At 49.4% G+C, this 16,599-nt stretch overlaps 1 long non-coding RNA gene across 1 annotated transcript; it reads right to left on the bottom strand.

Moving 5' to 3' along the window:
* Positions 1–6,875: 6,875 nt before the first annotated feature.
* Positions 6,876–11,375, bottom strand: LOC119157134. The gene is made up of 2 exons (XR_005107398.1): positions 10,788–11,375; positions 6,876–7,651 (listed from the first exon to the last, which is right to left on the bottom strand). It is a non-coding gene; the product is annotated as an uncharacterized LOC119157134 (long non-coding RNA).
* Between the last annotated feature and the right edge of the window lie 5,224 nt (positions 11,376–16,599).

Here is a 16,599-nt window from a genome sequence, read left to right as displayed (position 1 = left end):
ATGAGGCCGATAGCCCTGGGCAGGGCTCCTGGCAGGGTCCTTGTGGGGGCAGGCTGCTCCTAGAACCCGCTTCCACCAGCCCCAAGAAAAGGGTGGGGAGAAAGAGGCACAAAATGGGTTAAAGGAATGAGACAAAATAAAGGGATAATTTTGACAAGATTCCACAGGAAAACTAGGGAGGAAAGGAAAGGAAAGGGGAAGGGAAAAGGGAAAAAATAAATTGGAGAAGAAGTGGTATCTCTTCTCAGTACTTCTCACCTGGAATTACTGTCCTAAAGAAAGAGATGTCCTTACTTCTTCCATCATATCCTCAGTATTTTTTGGTGCCTGGCTTCTCTTGCTCTCAAGAAGAGGATGGTCTCACCAGCTTGGCCCCCAGTCACACTGGTCTGCAGCAAGGCAGCAATGATCTGATGAAGGCGACTGGGAGGGAAAAGAAAAAGAGAAAAATGAATTGCTGGGAGCACTAGCTGTGGGAAGACTGCTTTTCCACAGCCCTGCCAGGCTTTCAGGCTTTCCAAATCGGAGCCGCGCAAACACGTGTACCTGCACACACACATGCGTGTGCACAGAAACATTTCCAGCCTGTCTCCCCTAGCCTCAGCCACCCCTCCTGAGAGGCCAGGGCCACCAGCTCGCTTCGTGCCACTCTGACACACGCCTCCCAACCCTGTTCCCCTCCACACTGGCTGCAGCGACAGCGCCTGCCCGTTGGGCTCTGACAGCGCTTGGCTCCCAGGAAGAAGTATTCACACATGATGGCAGCTTGAGAGAAAAGTTGAAAAGGAATCAAAGCCATCTCTGTTGAAATAAACATCTGCTCTGCGTTCAGTATCGTGGCAACAGGGCTCACAAAATGCACAGGCAGCCCTCCAAGGGCTCCTGGCACATCACAGCTATCGGTACCTGCTGAAAACAGGCTGGCGGAGCGGCCACAGCGCCGTGGGGAGCAGAGACAGGGACGCTCGGAAGACAAAACTTTGGTCAAAGCTAGAAATAACTTCACAGTTCCCTTGGAGGCATACGGCTTAGAAATCCACCACCCCTGCAGTGATGCTGGCAGATAGGAAGAGATGGCGGCACCGTAGCTCCTTCCATGTGGCTGGGGCATGTGCTCATCACCCCAGCCCATGGACAGTTTCTTCCCAGTTGCCCCAGTGCAGGCAGTGGAAGAAAGCAGCGGGATGCAGCTGTGGAAAAGCACTTCTCCCTGGAACCCATGCAAGGACGGATGTGCATTTGGTGGCTTTCACTTCACATGCAATTCCCTGAGGAGCGGTCAGGGTAGGCAGAGACCCGTTGCCTTTTCCTCTGCGTACAGCTTCTGCAAGGCCAAACTGGGACACTAAATGCAAACCTCTCTGCTCCCTGTTTCTAGCGCTGCATTCCTGTATCCCTGCAGAAGGCAGTGCTGTGACACAATGTCCAGCTGAGTCCAAATGGAGCAGTGAACTCTAACCATCAGGATGGTATGGCTGTTACAGCCGGTGGACCACAGTGCTGTATTTCTTTTTTTTTTTTTCTTTTTTTTTTTTTTTAATATTAATGATGATGCCTTAGCAGGGGGAAGACCACAGCTTGGCTCATGGAGACCCACCTGAGCCTCCAACAGCAACTTAGTAACACTGGTAACATGTCTTTTTAATGAGTGAATTTGATGTGGCTGAGCCAGGAATCAAGGTGAAGAGACAGTGTGATAATACCACTGTTACTGAGCTCCTTTTCAGAGCAGAAATGCACATGAAATGCAGGAATCCGATACCTTTCTGGGAGAGGGAACAGAGAGATTCTTGTCTCCGGTCCAATTTACCCTAATTCCTCCGGAGCACTAAGTGACAAACATGGCCTTCACTGAGAGCTTCAAAAGGAAATTGCTGTTTGCATAAAAGACATACTGAGTTGAGCTGGTTGTTAAAAGGGAACTTGAGCAAGAGGAGACAATGGAACAAATCTCTTGGAAAAATGTCCAAAAGCAACTGGATTGTGGGAAATGAGGCTCAACATCTGTGTCCCAGTTGGGCTGTCACTCGACAAGAACAGCAAGCGCCCGGCTTTGGATGTGCTGCTAGACACCACAGATGGTGGCTGCTGTGTAGAGAAAACCAGGAGATGCTTAAGGCTTCAGCAAGGACAGTAAGAGGGAAAGGGGGGGCAATCTGAAGCTGAGGTAAGGACAGTTTAGAGTTTTGCTAGTGTTCCATTAAGACAGGGTAAAAGGATAACAGAAATGAAAACAAGAAACAGGGCTACCAGAAAATCCTGCTGGGTTTTCATCTCCATTTGAACATGTAAGTAGGGCGATCTGGAAAATTTCCTGTCTTCACAATTCGTGTTTCCAGGAAATGAACCCTCAAGCAATGCTGCAAACCAACCCAGCTGCCAGCACAGCTGTGACTAGCCGGGGGGCAAATGGGGTGACGACAGGGCTGACAATTCTCAGTCCCAGTTCCGCAATCAGACTGGTACAGGCAGAGCCTGGCAGGTAAAACATAACTCCATGCGAGCACCAGGGTCTCCCTGGGGGAATGGGTAAAGCCAAGGCACCAGTGTGGTGTGCTGTGTGGATCTAAGTGGGTTCAATGACAGAGGCTGCAGCAAGGAAGGGAAATTTCCACTACAACCCTGTGTGTACGGAGTCATTTTTCTGCCAAGTAGGAGCAACCAAAGAGCAGATGACTCATAAGTACACATCTCTCCTGGCTGCTTTGGGAGCTCTCCTCTATCTGGTCCAACTGCTACATACACTTATCCCTTGTGCTGACGAGGAAGTCAGACATAAACACGTGGGTCAAGGCCAGCAAGGCTACTGGTGAGACTGTAAATGCCATGATGGTGACAGTATGACCTTTGTGCTGGAAGGCTGCATCTATAAAATGCACAACAGTTGGTGCATCCTTCGTGTGTGCTAGTGCTTGACCACCTTTGCATCCAGGAAAGTGGGCGTATTTTTCAGTGAAGCGTAAAAAATGGCGAGACCTAGTTAAGTACCACCTTCTACCAGCAGATGTTGAACAGCACACCCAGTCCAGGAAACTGCCACTACAAAGGTCAAAGTATGGGGAGGAGATGAGTGAGAAAGGAAAGAAGGGAAGAGGAAGCATTGCAGACCCTACTGCCATTGACTGCTAATGAGCTGCTGAATACATGGGCTATTGGTTCCCCCTTTCTTGATGTGTGAATGAGGAACAACAGCGAAATAACCCACCGGTGAGTGCAAAAGGATTCCCCAAGAGATGTGTCAAGAGTGCACTCCAGAGCCTGATCTTCCTGCTGTGTTTGGAGAGGCTGCCACGGGGCGAAATGTTTACTAGACTGACTCAGATACTAATGGGAGTCAGGGGATAACTGGGAGAAGAGGGAAACAAAGAAGTCAGCGCAGCAGAGGAGAGCTGAACTTTCACAAGAGGGAAGTGAGGAAAGCTTGTTTGTGAGCTGCTTTGCCAGGAAGTCCTGTGACTAACCTTATTTCACACACCGATTTTATGGACGAAAACTGTATTTACGGCATGTAGGACAAAATGTACAACAAAGCTGTGAAAAGGTGGGCTCACCCTTCCTTTGTAAGGTTAAAGCAAACTCCCTGAAAGCTTCCCTACTATAAGAGCATCCCACCAGAGCAAGGCTTTGACTTCACAGCTGAGACTGTTGCATGGGGGCCCAGGAGCAGATTTTGTAACCCCAAGGAGGAAACAAACCCAGCAGAGCTGTGCATTCTTGCAAAAATAACTGGGTTTTTTTTGCCATTTAAAGAAAGAAACTTTGATGTGCTGCAGTTTTGCGCTGTGCTGGTCTGACTGCTCCCATGCAGCACAACAGGGAATCTCTTCTCTTTCCATTCCCCCTCTCCTGCACCTGTCCTCTCTTTGCACTCAAAGGAAAGCAAGACTATACTGTTCTACAGTTTCAATGGCAATTTATGGATCACACAGGAAAATGTATAGGACTGCTAGAGGCAGAACTTTCCACTTTCTGCCCATACCACGATGGGTACAGAAGACTAGATGATCTGGGAGTTTGTGCAAGCCAAGCAGGATGAAGCACAGTGTCACCTCAAAAAGCCTGTGCTCGTGGCAGGGCAAGTCAGGAAAGATGCTGACAGACTGAAAAGGTCAGAGGAGGAGAAGAGGGAAGGCTCAAGGGCAACAGTGCCAAGCAGAAAGATTGTGACAAAATAATGCTTGACTCGGTACAACGTCAACTCAGAGATAAGAGGAACAAGCCAGCCTCCTGAAAGGGTTTGCACAAGCCAAAAGGATGAACTGTTTGGCCTGGGCCATATAGGCACGTGTAACAAAAACAAGCCAGCAAACAAATGAAGTGAATTTTTCAGAGGCAGGCTAAGTAACAGGAAAAACGTTGCAGTGGCAGGAGGTACTAGCCTGGGCCATACAGCCCAGTGAGCAGAACAAGGTGCATATGGCATCTCAGCTCTGTCACTGGTATCTGCCCACGCTGCCTACGCCTGTGCCACTGACATGGGGATGAGGGAATGGTGTGGCTGCTGCTGGGCAGGGTGAGCAGATGCCCTTGAATGTCCTCCCTGCTCCACATCCCCCTGCCAAGGGGAAACCCTGCAAAGTGCTCTCCCTCCCCTACCAGCTCCTGGGGAAAGATGGGTCACCAGTCTACAAGTGTGAGGTCAGAAAGGACAAGCAGCATACCCAGACTGGCCCAACATGGTTCCAGTCCATGGAGGTGTGTACTTCAGCTGCTTCCCACAGCTCTTCTGCAGCCCGTGAGCTGCTCAGAGGCAGCACCTAGCCCTGAGAAACAGGCCCAGCCATCAGATATTTGGTCTGATGCCCCCATGGATTAGGTAGTTCCCACCTGGCCAGTTTGTCATCCTAAATGTCTTCTCTGACATGTCTTCCCATGCTGCGGTCTGGTGGTTTATGGCTGCTCTGATCGATGCATTTCTGGCTGCTGACTGGCTTGTCCCAGCCTAACAAGTAGATTTTGAACTGCCTACTGTTGGCAAGGTCATGCTACCACAGGGATGGACAACCACTGTGGCTATGCTTTGATCTGTAGTGCTTTTCTTTCACTTCTCCCTGAAGTGGTGGGCAAAGGGGGTGGAAACCTCTTTTTCCCTGGTGTAGGGCTGTAGAGGGAGCAGCGACATGGCCAGCAGCGGTGGATCGCCCCTGGCAGAGACACATACCATGACACAGTACTGCAGGACCTGTGGCTCTGCGCTCACCAGAATGCTGGGATTCCTCACGCCAAATCCCGGTGGCCCCTGCGCCTGTATCACTCCCACCCCTCCTGCTCCCAGCACAGGCAACGTCCCCAGGAACTCATCACGTCCAGGCTAGACAGACATGGGCACTCCTGCAGCTTTGCCTGCACACTTGCATTCATCTCCCAGCTAATTATAGCTGAAATAGATTGAAGCTTCTCCTGGTGCTTCCCACCTGAAGTGGCACTTTTCGTTGGGCAGGTAAGGGCCTGGCAGCATATCCTGCTTCCCACCCACCTCCCTGTCCCCGCCATGGCTCTGCACAGCCCTGGCCATCCAGCCCCGCCACGCTGCAGCAGTGACCACACTGAACCTCACCTGCAGTTGCAGCGCTTCCCCTGGATTTCCCCAGTGCTCTGCAGGGTGGTTTCTGTAGGTGCTTTGCTGTGCTCCAGAGGTGCCTGTATAGGTGGATCCCGTTTAACCCACTTGGATTAACATGCTTCTGCTACCAGCTCTAGCACCTTGCCTCCCTCTGTCTGCAGTGTGCCCAAGCTGGTACTCCTGTGGCATGCAAGTGCCTGAATTTTGGAGTAATTCGTGCCAGATGGATGTAACTGCTGGTACTCTATCAAAAAGAAACGCCAAAGTTCACACACACCCGTGTGGACATTTGCATGCATGGCCTGCAGCCCCTGCTTTCAATCACCTCAGTGAACACCCTGATGCATCCTACAGCACAGCTTCTTCAGCCTTTCAGTTTTGCCCCAGTTATTCCCCCAGCCCGGGCTTTTTTCCTAAGGAGGGACCTGAAGAGCAGGTCATGGTACAGAAAGACCCAGTGTGGTTCACTGGGGCCCAGCGTAGGGGACTCTCTGCCCGGGGCTGGTTTTTGAGACTTGCCTCTACCGGTGGCTGGTGCAGACCTGGCTGCGTGTCTCCCTGCCAGGGACAAGGGTGATGCCCAGCTGGCCCTTGGCTCAGTGCGTGCCCCTGGCACATGCTGATGGGCAGGGCTATGGCTTCTTTCCTGCAGGGCTCCCTGAAATTCTCTGGGCATTAAAGGGACGGGGGCCTTTGTGACAAGCTCTCTCCAGCCTGCTCCTGTTTTCTCACTCCAGCAAGATGGCACGGGTGGAGGGATTAGTTTGCTCCACTTGGTGCCAGGGTAAGAGCTCAACATCTCCTGCCTCCCTCCAAGTTTCCACTGTGTTTCCAGCCTGGGAAAGGAAAACCCAGGCTGGCAGCATGCGTGGTCCAGCGCTCTGCAGGGTGGAGAAGGAAAAGGGTGAGAGTCAGCCCTTAGTGGGTGAGGGAAGGTGGAGGTGGGAGCCTCCCCTCTGGACCAGACCTCAAACCAGGGGACCATTTCCACAGACATCTGCCCTTCTCATTTACAAAAGCCATTCTGAGAAACGGTGCAAAGATCCCATTCCCTGGAAACCCACTCCACACTGGCCCTTTCCACCCAAAAGTCCCCACTTCCCTTTGGTTTGGGGACAAGGGCGAAGAGGGAAGGCAAGCAGCAACCCATGATGTCCTGCGCCTGTACTCCCTCTCACTCTGGTTAGCTGGGAGAGGCTGCAAAACGGCAACCAGGTCTCTCGGAGAGGCAGCGAGCACCTGGTGAAGCACGGCCTCTCCCCCTGTTATTTGCCAGATATTTATCACAGCACTGACACCTGCACCAGCACCGTCTTTGAAGCCGAGTTGTTTAGGAAACAGAAATGAGAGAAAATAGCCAAGTCACACGAGGTGTCTGAGCACGAAAAGGAAGCTCAATAGTCTATTAGCTTCCCCCTGATGCCTGAAGTGGATGGCGATTCGGGGGCGGAGGAGAGATAAGACGGCAGATTAGCTGGGTCTCAGGCAATTGTAGGCTGGGCCGGTTGAGCAGGATTGCTGGCTGCTGACATCAGAGCGCTCCCGGGCAGACGGCAAGGCAAGGCTGATGGCGAGGCAAAGCCAACGTACGAAGTTTTCAGGAAATGCCAAAGAGATGGTCATTAGTGGCTTCTTAATAGAATGTCACCCTTCCCTGTCATCTCAGGCTTTTGAACAGGGCCTGGGCACCCCACTCTGCCCTCTGCCCCTCAGGGACTTCCGAAGGGTGCTTTACCTTTGCTGCCTCCGGCTCTCCCGGCAGAGCAGCTCCAGGTCCTTTCCTATTTCTTTGTCTCATCGCACTAATTTCTCTTGATCTGGCAGAAGCAGAAACCATGTTTGTATTGTGCTGACAGATGTTCCTCCAGGTGCCAGCGCTGGATGTCCACAATCCCATGGGATGCCCGTGATGGTGCAGATGTAACCTGCGACTGCGGGGAGATGTGCAGTGGCAGAGGTGGCTTCATCAGTGCCACATGCTGCTCGACCACAGCGCCCATGTTCTGCTACTGGGAACCCTAAAGCAGGGTGGGTGTAGCACGTTGTCAAACATCCAGGAGTGGCTGGTCACAGGCTGCTCAGTCTTGCCTGTTAGAAACACAGATTCAGTTTAAAGCAAAACAAACAGATTGTGTCGAAGTATCAGGGACTGGCTATTGCCAGGGAGTAAGGGTTGAAGGTGGCTGCAAGAGCCCTCCCTGTAAAAGGGAATGTGAGACCTGTTGCTGGCACTGGGTAACTCTTGTGTAATGCAACCATGGGTAGCTCTCACCCACTGCACTTTCTTAAAAAAAAAAAAAAATAAATTTCAGGAGATGGATCTGTAGGTGAATGATGAGGGTCCGATCCATCTGTCTGCTCCCCTCTCACCCTTGGGCTGCATTTTGCACCTTGACCAAAGCCCCTTCTGGTCTCTCCGGGTGCTGTTCAGTACCTGGGATGAGGGCTGTGGACAAGTGGAGAAGCAGGAAGAGCCAGAGGACTCTCACAGAAGGGCAGGAGGTTGGTGGGAGGCTGTAGACCATGGACATGCCCAGAGGAAAGGTCCCTGTGCTCTGAGAAGTTTTTGGAGCCGTTAATGCCCCCCCAGACAGGCATCCCCCAGTTTACTCAAACAGCTGCAGGGATGCGCTCCCTCTGCTCACCCGCCACGCTGGGTACCCAGCATCAGCCCTGGCGCTGGCTGTGCCCTGCAATGCGCACGTACACCTCGAGCACACCTGCATCCCCCCGAGCACTCCTGCACACACACCCCCCGGAGAACTCCTGCACGCCCAGCCCTTGTGCACTGGCCGTGAGGCTGCTGGGTGCCAGGGCATGCGTGGGCTGGGGGGCTGGGTGTGCGCAGGGGATGCCAGGGCACGCGTGGGCTGGGGGGCTGGGTGTGTGCAGGGGATGCCAGGGCACTGGGGGACTGGGTGTGCGCCGGGGGTGCCAGGGAACGCGTGGGATGGGGGGCTGGGTGGGCGCAGGAGGTGCCAGGGCACGTGTGGGCTGGGTGTGCACAGGGGGTGCCAGGGCACTGGTGGGCTGGGTGCGCGCAGAGGGTGCCAGGGCACGCGTGGGCTGGGGGACTGGGTGCATGCAGGGGGTGCCAGGGCACTGGTGGGCTGCGTGCGCGCAGAGGGTGCCAGGGCACGTGCAGGGATGGCCGGGCGTGCAGGGGAGGGGTCCCGGACACGCGTGGGGGCGCGCAGCGCAGCCGGTGCCGGCGGGGCCGGGGCAGCTCGGCGGGCGGCTCCTGCCCCCCAGCGTCGGCTCCGCGCTGCTGCCCCGCCGCGCCCGCGGGGCTGGCTGGCGCTGCCTTCCCACCAATCACCTTTCTAAACCATCGGTTTAACAAAACAAAGCCCGAACCCAACACCCCTCCTCGCCTCAAAACAACAAACTTACCCCCAAGACCCCCCCGTCCCAATAAAACACAATCAACAAACCCGCAGCCACAGAAGAATCCCGAACGCATGCATGACAGGGACAATCTCCCCGTGGATGACACTAGCTCTGTCCCCCCCCCCATGCTGGCCCTGCCTGCTGGTCTCACGGCTGGTGACAGTGTCACCCCCTCTCTGGTCATTAGTCACCTTGGCACTCAGATTTTACATTTCCATTTCTTGTGTTACCGTGACTTTTCGGAGGTGCAGCGGCGGGGCTGAGCACACCGTCTCCTCTCCGCAGTAACTTTTGGACCTTCAGGCCACTTTCAGCTGACTTTGTTAAAGGGCTGAAAGGGCTTTGCCATCGCTCTGCTGCTACCAGCTTGTGAAGATGGAGAGGGATGAGCCCCGTGAACACATCCCAGGCAAGGGCTGGCAGCGCATCCACCTGCCAAGGGGCTGGCAGGGAGCATGCAGCACGAGCCCCGGGGAATCGAGGCTTCAGTCACTTCAGTGCTCACAGCCTTTTTCTTTGGCAGGCAAAGTATGATGCTTTTCCCCCTGTCCACCCTCTGAGCTACAAAAATAAAATGCAACAGGAGCCCAAGCTCTCCCCAGGAGCTAGTTAGCCTCCAGCATTAATAACTACAGACAGACATGCCCCATTTGCAGCTGGCAATAGCATTGCCGCAGAGTATCTGTAAAAGAGGTGCAAGTAACACCATGGCCTGCCACGAATCTCACAGTGTTTGACATTTTCCCAGAGCTCCACATCCTGAAGACAAATGGCTATAGCTTCCCCTAGAAAGCAAAGCTTTTATCTTCCTTATTACAAAGCGAGAGCCAGGAACCGACCTGATTGCACCAAAAAGGCAAAGAAGCTGGGGGGGGGGGGGGGGGGGGGGGGGCACGAGGAATCAGTATAATGAGTCCCATCTGTATCTGTGTTGCATCAGTCCTGACCAGACAGTTTGGATTCTGTGCTTCTGGAGATACAACATGCTATAAAGCTTTCAATTTTATCTGGATCTAGCTCGAAAAATAGAGTTTGAGTTTCGTTTTTTCTCCCCGTGCCCCCCCCCACCCCCCACCCCCCGCCCAAGTGGAAGGATTTACTCCTGCTACTCAGGATTCAAAGCAGGACTACAAAATAAAATGTATTGTTTTAGCTTACGGACAACAGCAAGTTTCCTTAATTGTTTCTCTATCACTCATTCAGAGGCATCTCATAACAGTTAAGCAGTGCAATAAAAGCATTAATTGTGCACCAGTCCCTGTAGAGGCCGCACAAAACTCATTTATAATAGTGGCAGGGGCCTGGCTAGGAAGATCTGCTAACAAGCCTCTCCTTGTATCACAAGCTATGCATGCCACAGAAAATGTTTCTTTTGCAAGCATATTTCACTTATCTGACCTAGCAGGGAATAAAAGTGGAAACACAATTGACAGGTCCGGAGATAAATTTAATAGAAGGACAATAAAAGCAGAAGCATGTTTATAAAATAATTCAGAAAATGTCTCTGCTTTGTCATGTCTGTTATTTAAATATGAAGAATCAGGGTTGCATTCCAGATCATCCAGAAAGACACTTTATGCCCATTACAGGAGGAAAGTTTCTCCCAAGCATGCTGGTGTTCAGGAGCTGGGTCAGTACAGATGGAGGAAGAGCTGCAAGGCTGGTGCCCAGGGAGAGCACCCGGGAGATGCCCAGGGAGGAACTGGCTGCAGCAAGCAGAGCCCAGCTGCCCCCAGCTCCCTGCCCTGGCTGGCCAGGCTGAGCACCAGCCCCTCAGCCCCTTCCCAGCTGGAGGGACTGGGAACTCTATTCCCAGCCTTTCTGGGCTGCCTACCTGTACCCGTGGGAGGGAAAGTAGCTCAGCAAAGGTCTGCTCTGCAATAGCGACAAAGCTCTTGGCTGCTTCCTCTTCCTAGCTGCTTAGGGAAAAAAAAAAGTAAAAAATGACATTTCCCGGTCCCAGGCAGGGTGTTACATTTCCTCCAGAGGAAGCAACACAGTATCAAACAGCTGAATCAGCTTTGGGTTGTGTAAACTACACCTCCATCACCCAGGGAGAGACATCCACTCTAATCCCAGTGTTACTAACATCCACAAATCCGCATGGACCACCCCGTTGTTACGGTCAATCTGCAGCTCTGGAAGTCTTGCATAAACTGAGCATCAGAAAACCCATGTGCATTAAGAAGTTGCTATACAGCTTCCCCACTTACAGGTAAAATAAAAGGTTGTAGGTGTAAGTAAGACCATTTCAGGACCAGTATCATGAAGCTGTGCCCTAGCAAGCTGAAAATCTCTTACACTTACAGTGCATCCTACATACGCACAAACAGAGCCCTGAACCCTCTGGCTGCTGCTTTTTAGTGTACACTTCCCATTTTTGTTCTACTTCAAGAGCACAGCAACAGAACAAAAAATCTGCATCACATGCACTTTCAAAAAAATTTCTTAACATTTTCAAAATTACCATTGATGAGTGCAAAAAACCACAGCGTGTAAAGAAAACAGGCCAGTGAACTACCTAGGAGCAACATCAAACCACTTTTGAGAGCACGCTGAGCAGGGGAACGCTGAATGTTGGAACCGGCTGACGTGCACACCGGCAGGGTTCTGCCTCCCCACATTCCCACCAGGCACTTGGACCATATTTGGTAGAGTAATGAGGACGGAAGACCAGAAGGAAAAACCTGGCTTGGCAGGCAGTTGGCAATAAAGCCTGTTTTGTATACACTGTAATTTGTGGTCACTGTCTTGGTAAGTGGTGATGCTTTTCATTTGCCCTGAGCATGCGCTTCCTCTGCCCTCCAGCCCTCACCCCAGCCGGGACCAGGCTCTGAACCACGGCTTCCAGCACAACTGGGGGCATGAGAGCAACAGGCAAAAAGGAGTCCTGATTAACAGGGGACAAAACAGGCAAGAAAAGAGCCTCTGGATACCTTACAAGCTAAAGGAAGATGATGAGCAGGCTCATGACCAGATGGGAAAGATCAGAACGAGCTGCAGTGCAGCTTGGTGCAGTCAATTTTTCTTTTGTTTTAAACTTTACAAAAAGGATCATCCATAAGCAGAGCAAATTAACAAGCAAATAAACACACATCCAGATGAACAGGCTGGAGAACGTTCAGATAAAGCGGATGTCTGCAGGTGGGCAGGGCCTTATTAATCCTGCAGCACATCATGATCTAAACACTGATGCAACCTGAAATACAGGCAGTTTTCTTTGAGGTCTGCAGAAAACAGAAGTCTTTGGAAAGTGAAGGACAAACATTATGTTTGTCTTCAGAAAGGAAGCATCCAAGAAATTATCGGTCCATTCGTACAACTTTCATCCCTAGAGTAATTCTGGAACAGAGTAAACAGGGGTTTTTTATCCCTTCTTTGCATTGTTTACCAGCCATCAAGAACAGTCTGTGTCACACCAAAGCATTTCCCCTTTTTGACAGGAGCAGCATCTGAGGCAACATCCTTCAAACCAGCTTGAGGAAATACAACAGTTAATCATTGAGAAGGATATGCAGCTGAAAAAAAAGCCTCTTCAAGAGCACTTGACCACCCAGCAGGACAGTGAATGCTGCTATTTTGCAGGAATCTGTCAGGTTAGCAGCTTCATTCAGCATTTTAAACAATTTGATGGTGTGAAAGAAGGCATCCCATGGGTTCTGTCAAAGAAGGAATGGCCAGAAAGACGTTCAGGGACATAATTGGACTGTAAAAAAATTGCAGTAGTTTTCCAAATGGCACAGCAACACAAGCGACAAAAGTGCAATCCAATAAAATTGTTAAAAGCTTTCTGCTTAGGCCAGAGAAATCAATTTTGTAGTAAGGAGACTGACAGGGCAGCTGCATTGCTAAAAAGCTCTGACATTGCAGAAAGCCACAAACTGAGGAGCAGCTATAGAACAATCCATTGCCACAGAAAGAAGGAGAAGCTGCTCGTTCTGGATGAACTTGGGGGAAGAGGACCAAGACATAAATAAGGTAATTGTTCTGCTGGCTTGAGGCTGACAGTCTGGCTTAGATAGCAACACACTCAGCTCTAGAGAAGGCCAACAAGAATGATGAATGATTTAGACAGCATAACTTAGGAGATAAGGTTGAAAGATGCAGGCTTTTTTTTTTTTTTTTTTAAAGCAGAGAAGAGCAGAGACAGAACTCGAGGCAGCATGAACAGAGTGCAAACCAGATAACCAGATGCTAAAGAACCATGGCCCCTGGCGAGGGGCGGACAGAGGAGAAGGCAACTTAATTTGCAGCAAAATCAATTTAGGTCAGTTGCTGGGGGAGTTTTCTAATTAAGGAGAATACAACAGTGAGAACATTTGGGAGAATCTTCCACTAGAGATTTTTTTACACATTGGACAAACCTGCACCAAGAGTGCAGTCCTGGCACTGCTCAGCAGAAAAGCACAGGGAGGTGGTGCCTGACAATTCTCTCCCAGCTCTACCTAAGCTTTAATACCTACGCAGTATTAAACACCAGCCAGGCAGGCTGGCAGCAAAGTCTTGTGTCTTTTTTTTTTTTTAGTATTTTTTAAAAATTGTTTGGAAACAGAAGCACTGAGGTACTAACAGTCTGACTCCTGTTCTTACCTCTGCTGTCAGGAGTGGTTCCAAAGAATGTTCATCAATATGGTGATAGGTGCTTTATATATATATGTAAATATAAATATGTATATGTATGGATGATCGATACCATTTCACACATATCTCAAACAAAATAACGTTAAACATCTAATAAAAACAGCCCAGCGTTTCCAAGGCTGCAGGGTTTTTGTTGCAAGTCAAGCTCAAACACAGACCTCTGAGTCCTGCACACAGGGAGGCAGATGCCCTTCTCTGACTGCTATGTTAGCAGTTTTCCTACCTTTTATTCCTCCTAGGAAAACCAGCCACAAAGTTTTGTATGCAGTAAAAGCCCTATGAAAATCACCTGTGGAAAAACATCAACTAATGGCTCTGCTGATCTAGTCGAGGCTGTCTACAGGTGAATACTCCCCCAGAACATGATAGGATGTGAAGTTAAAACTAACTAGGCATACCCTGAAAAACTTTCCCTGTAGCCAACTCTGACATTTGAAGGTCTGAGCAATTTCACACCTTTTACAAGTATGCAGCTGGCATTTCTGAAGTTTCTACACTGACATTTTGTGCAAAGGAAGGAAACTAGTGAGTCTAAGAGGCTTTGAAGTGCAGGAGGGAGAAAGGCCCCAGCAGGGGAAAGAGACAGACATGAGCTAATTTTGGTGCTCTCACTGTCATTGTCAAAAAACCCAAAAATCAGTGGACTTTGTCTCAACTTGCTACATTAAAACAGGTTAAGAAGAGGCAAATGTATAGCTAAGTGCCTTAAAAATGCCTCATTTCTCGTATTTCAAACTTTACAGAATTACACTGTACATGTGCAGAGTTCTGAGACAGCAATTGCTGATAGCACGGGATCTAATCAATCTTTCATTACATCAATAGGAAAGGATGCCTATCGCACACACCAATTTGTTCCTCGCATGAAACACATTCAGTTGTTCTTCTAGGGGGTTTTGTGTATGGTTTTGTTGTTTGTTTTGTTTTGTTTTTAGCACAGAAGATGCAGGGCCAGCTCTATGTCCAAAGCAAGACATTAGTTTAACTCCTGGTTCAAGCTGCTCCTAACCTTTGATCTAGCTTAGTAAATTTTGTCCGGGTTCCAAAGAGTGACTGTGCCTGAGCTTAACAAAACCTCTTTCTCCCTAAGCTTTCAATCTCATCATGCTCTTAGCCAAGTCCATTTTAGCAGTTTGAGCCAAATTAAACAGAGGAGAACTTTAATGTAATAAGCTAAGAGTATGATTACTGGAAGTACTGCTTAACCAGAAAACATCTCTTTGTAGACGCTTTGTGCATGAGTCATCAAAATAATTGCAGGACTCTGGCAAAAGCAAAACAAGGAGCAGTGAGTATTACTAGAATACACTGGCTGTTCTACAGCTCTGCAGTGACAGCAGCCATTGTAGTTCTCCACGGAGTTATTACCTTCAGAAGACCACTCGGCAATAATCAGAGTACAGCTGTAGAAGGGATACTGTCATGATAAACAACACAAGGTTTGCAAGCAAAAAGAAAGGATTTCATTAACCTAACCAACACAGTTGGAGAAAAGAAAGAAAGAAAGAAAGAAAAAAAAGCCCCAAAATCATCAACAAGTTTTCAGGCTCCTACGTGCTACAGACCTGAGGCAGAATTTCCGGACCTGAAAGTCTGTCTCCTTTCTGTGCCTCCCACCCAAACCCAGATTGCTTTGCTGTGGTAATAGTGTAGATTTAGTTTCATCAAAGTGATCTCAAGTCTCCTACTTTCACCACGATTCAACAGAGCTAGCAGGAAGCTCATCCAAAGATAGAGATTTTAATCTGGTTTTGCATTTGGATTTGCAGTGTTACCTAGCAGCCACATTTCCACAGCTGCCAATGCAACCCATGGGGCTTGCGCCCATAAAACATTGTTTTGCAAATATTGAGTAAAGCTGAAGCATCTGCGAATGATCTTGATGAACCTTCAATAACCCTGGCAGATCTGCTCCTTCCAGCCCCACCACGTCCATTCCTGGACCTGAAGGTCTCAGCTGCTGCCTGGCCATGGTGCTGGGGTGAGAAGGGAGGGGGGTTTCTGCAGTGTCCCCACCACACCTGGGCTTCCACTCACCTACCTCCTGCTCTTGCATGGGTGAGGGGAAAACCCTCCAAACCTCCAAACAAAAGAGTTTCTTTTTCTTTTTTAATGAAAAAATAAATCAGCATTTCCCTTTCAGGGGAAATTTTGAATATTTGAAGTTCCAACTCAGAACTAAGTTTATTGAATACTTTCCAGTGAATGGAAATACCCAATCTGTGAATAGCTCAGCCTAGTAAGCATTGAATCACCACGGCTTACAATTCGGTGTTCACCTATCGACTCCTTTAACTATCTCATGGCATTCTTTAACTGAATTAAAATTCACAAAAAAGAAATGAAGTGTTTAGTTTTTCTAGGATGGCCAAAACTTAAGTTATTTAACATAATGTATTAAAATAGGAAAAGATCACTTATAAGGAGTGATTAAAACCATCTTTGGCTGTTATTGCCAGCAAAACTGTAGAACTGGGGAAAAAAATCCAAACAATCTTGCTTTTTAATGTCACAATTTATGCCTTAATTTTGAATGATCTGCTCACTGAACTGAAGGGAACAATGTATGCTTTCTCTGAATCTTTCAAAGAAGCCATTGCCAACGTGTTTATTTGGCACTTGAACACGTTTGGGTCTAAGCAACTAGGCAATGGCTTTCATCAGTTTAGCAACCTGGCATTTGCAACGACTTCAGCAGCTAACAAAGACATAAAATACTGGAGCTATGTTTGGTAGGGCTGCAGCAACCTCAGTCAAATTCTAGTTTGAGAATTTATTTTTCTACAGCACTACGAAAAAACAAGCCAACGCCAGAAAGTAGCGTGGCACTGAGTACGCAGAGGGTGACAGCAGAAGTCTTGTGCACAGCTCCATCTCCATTTCATTACCCCAGCCACAAAACCAGCAGCTGTAGCATTCCCCACTGATTGCATGGGCCGAGTTCACTTCTGAAAGGGAAGAAGGCAAAGCAACACTCAAGATTTTCTACTCTGCACTTTGCATGC

The sequence above is a fragment of the Falco rusticolus genome, chromosome 14 (genome assembly GCF_015220075.1).
Source record: "Falco rusticolus isolate bFalRus1 chromosome 14, bFalRus1.pri, whole genome shotgun sequence".
Taxonomy (NCBI): domain Eukaryota; kingdom Metazoa; phylum Chordata; class Aves; order Falconiformes; family Falconidae; genus Falco; species Falco rusticolus.
This window is presented reverse-complemented; position numbering and strand designations above follow the sequence as displayed.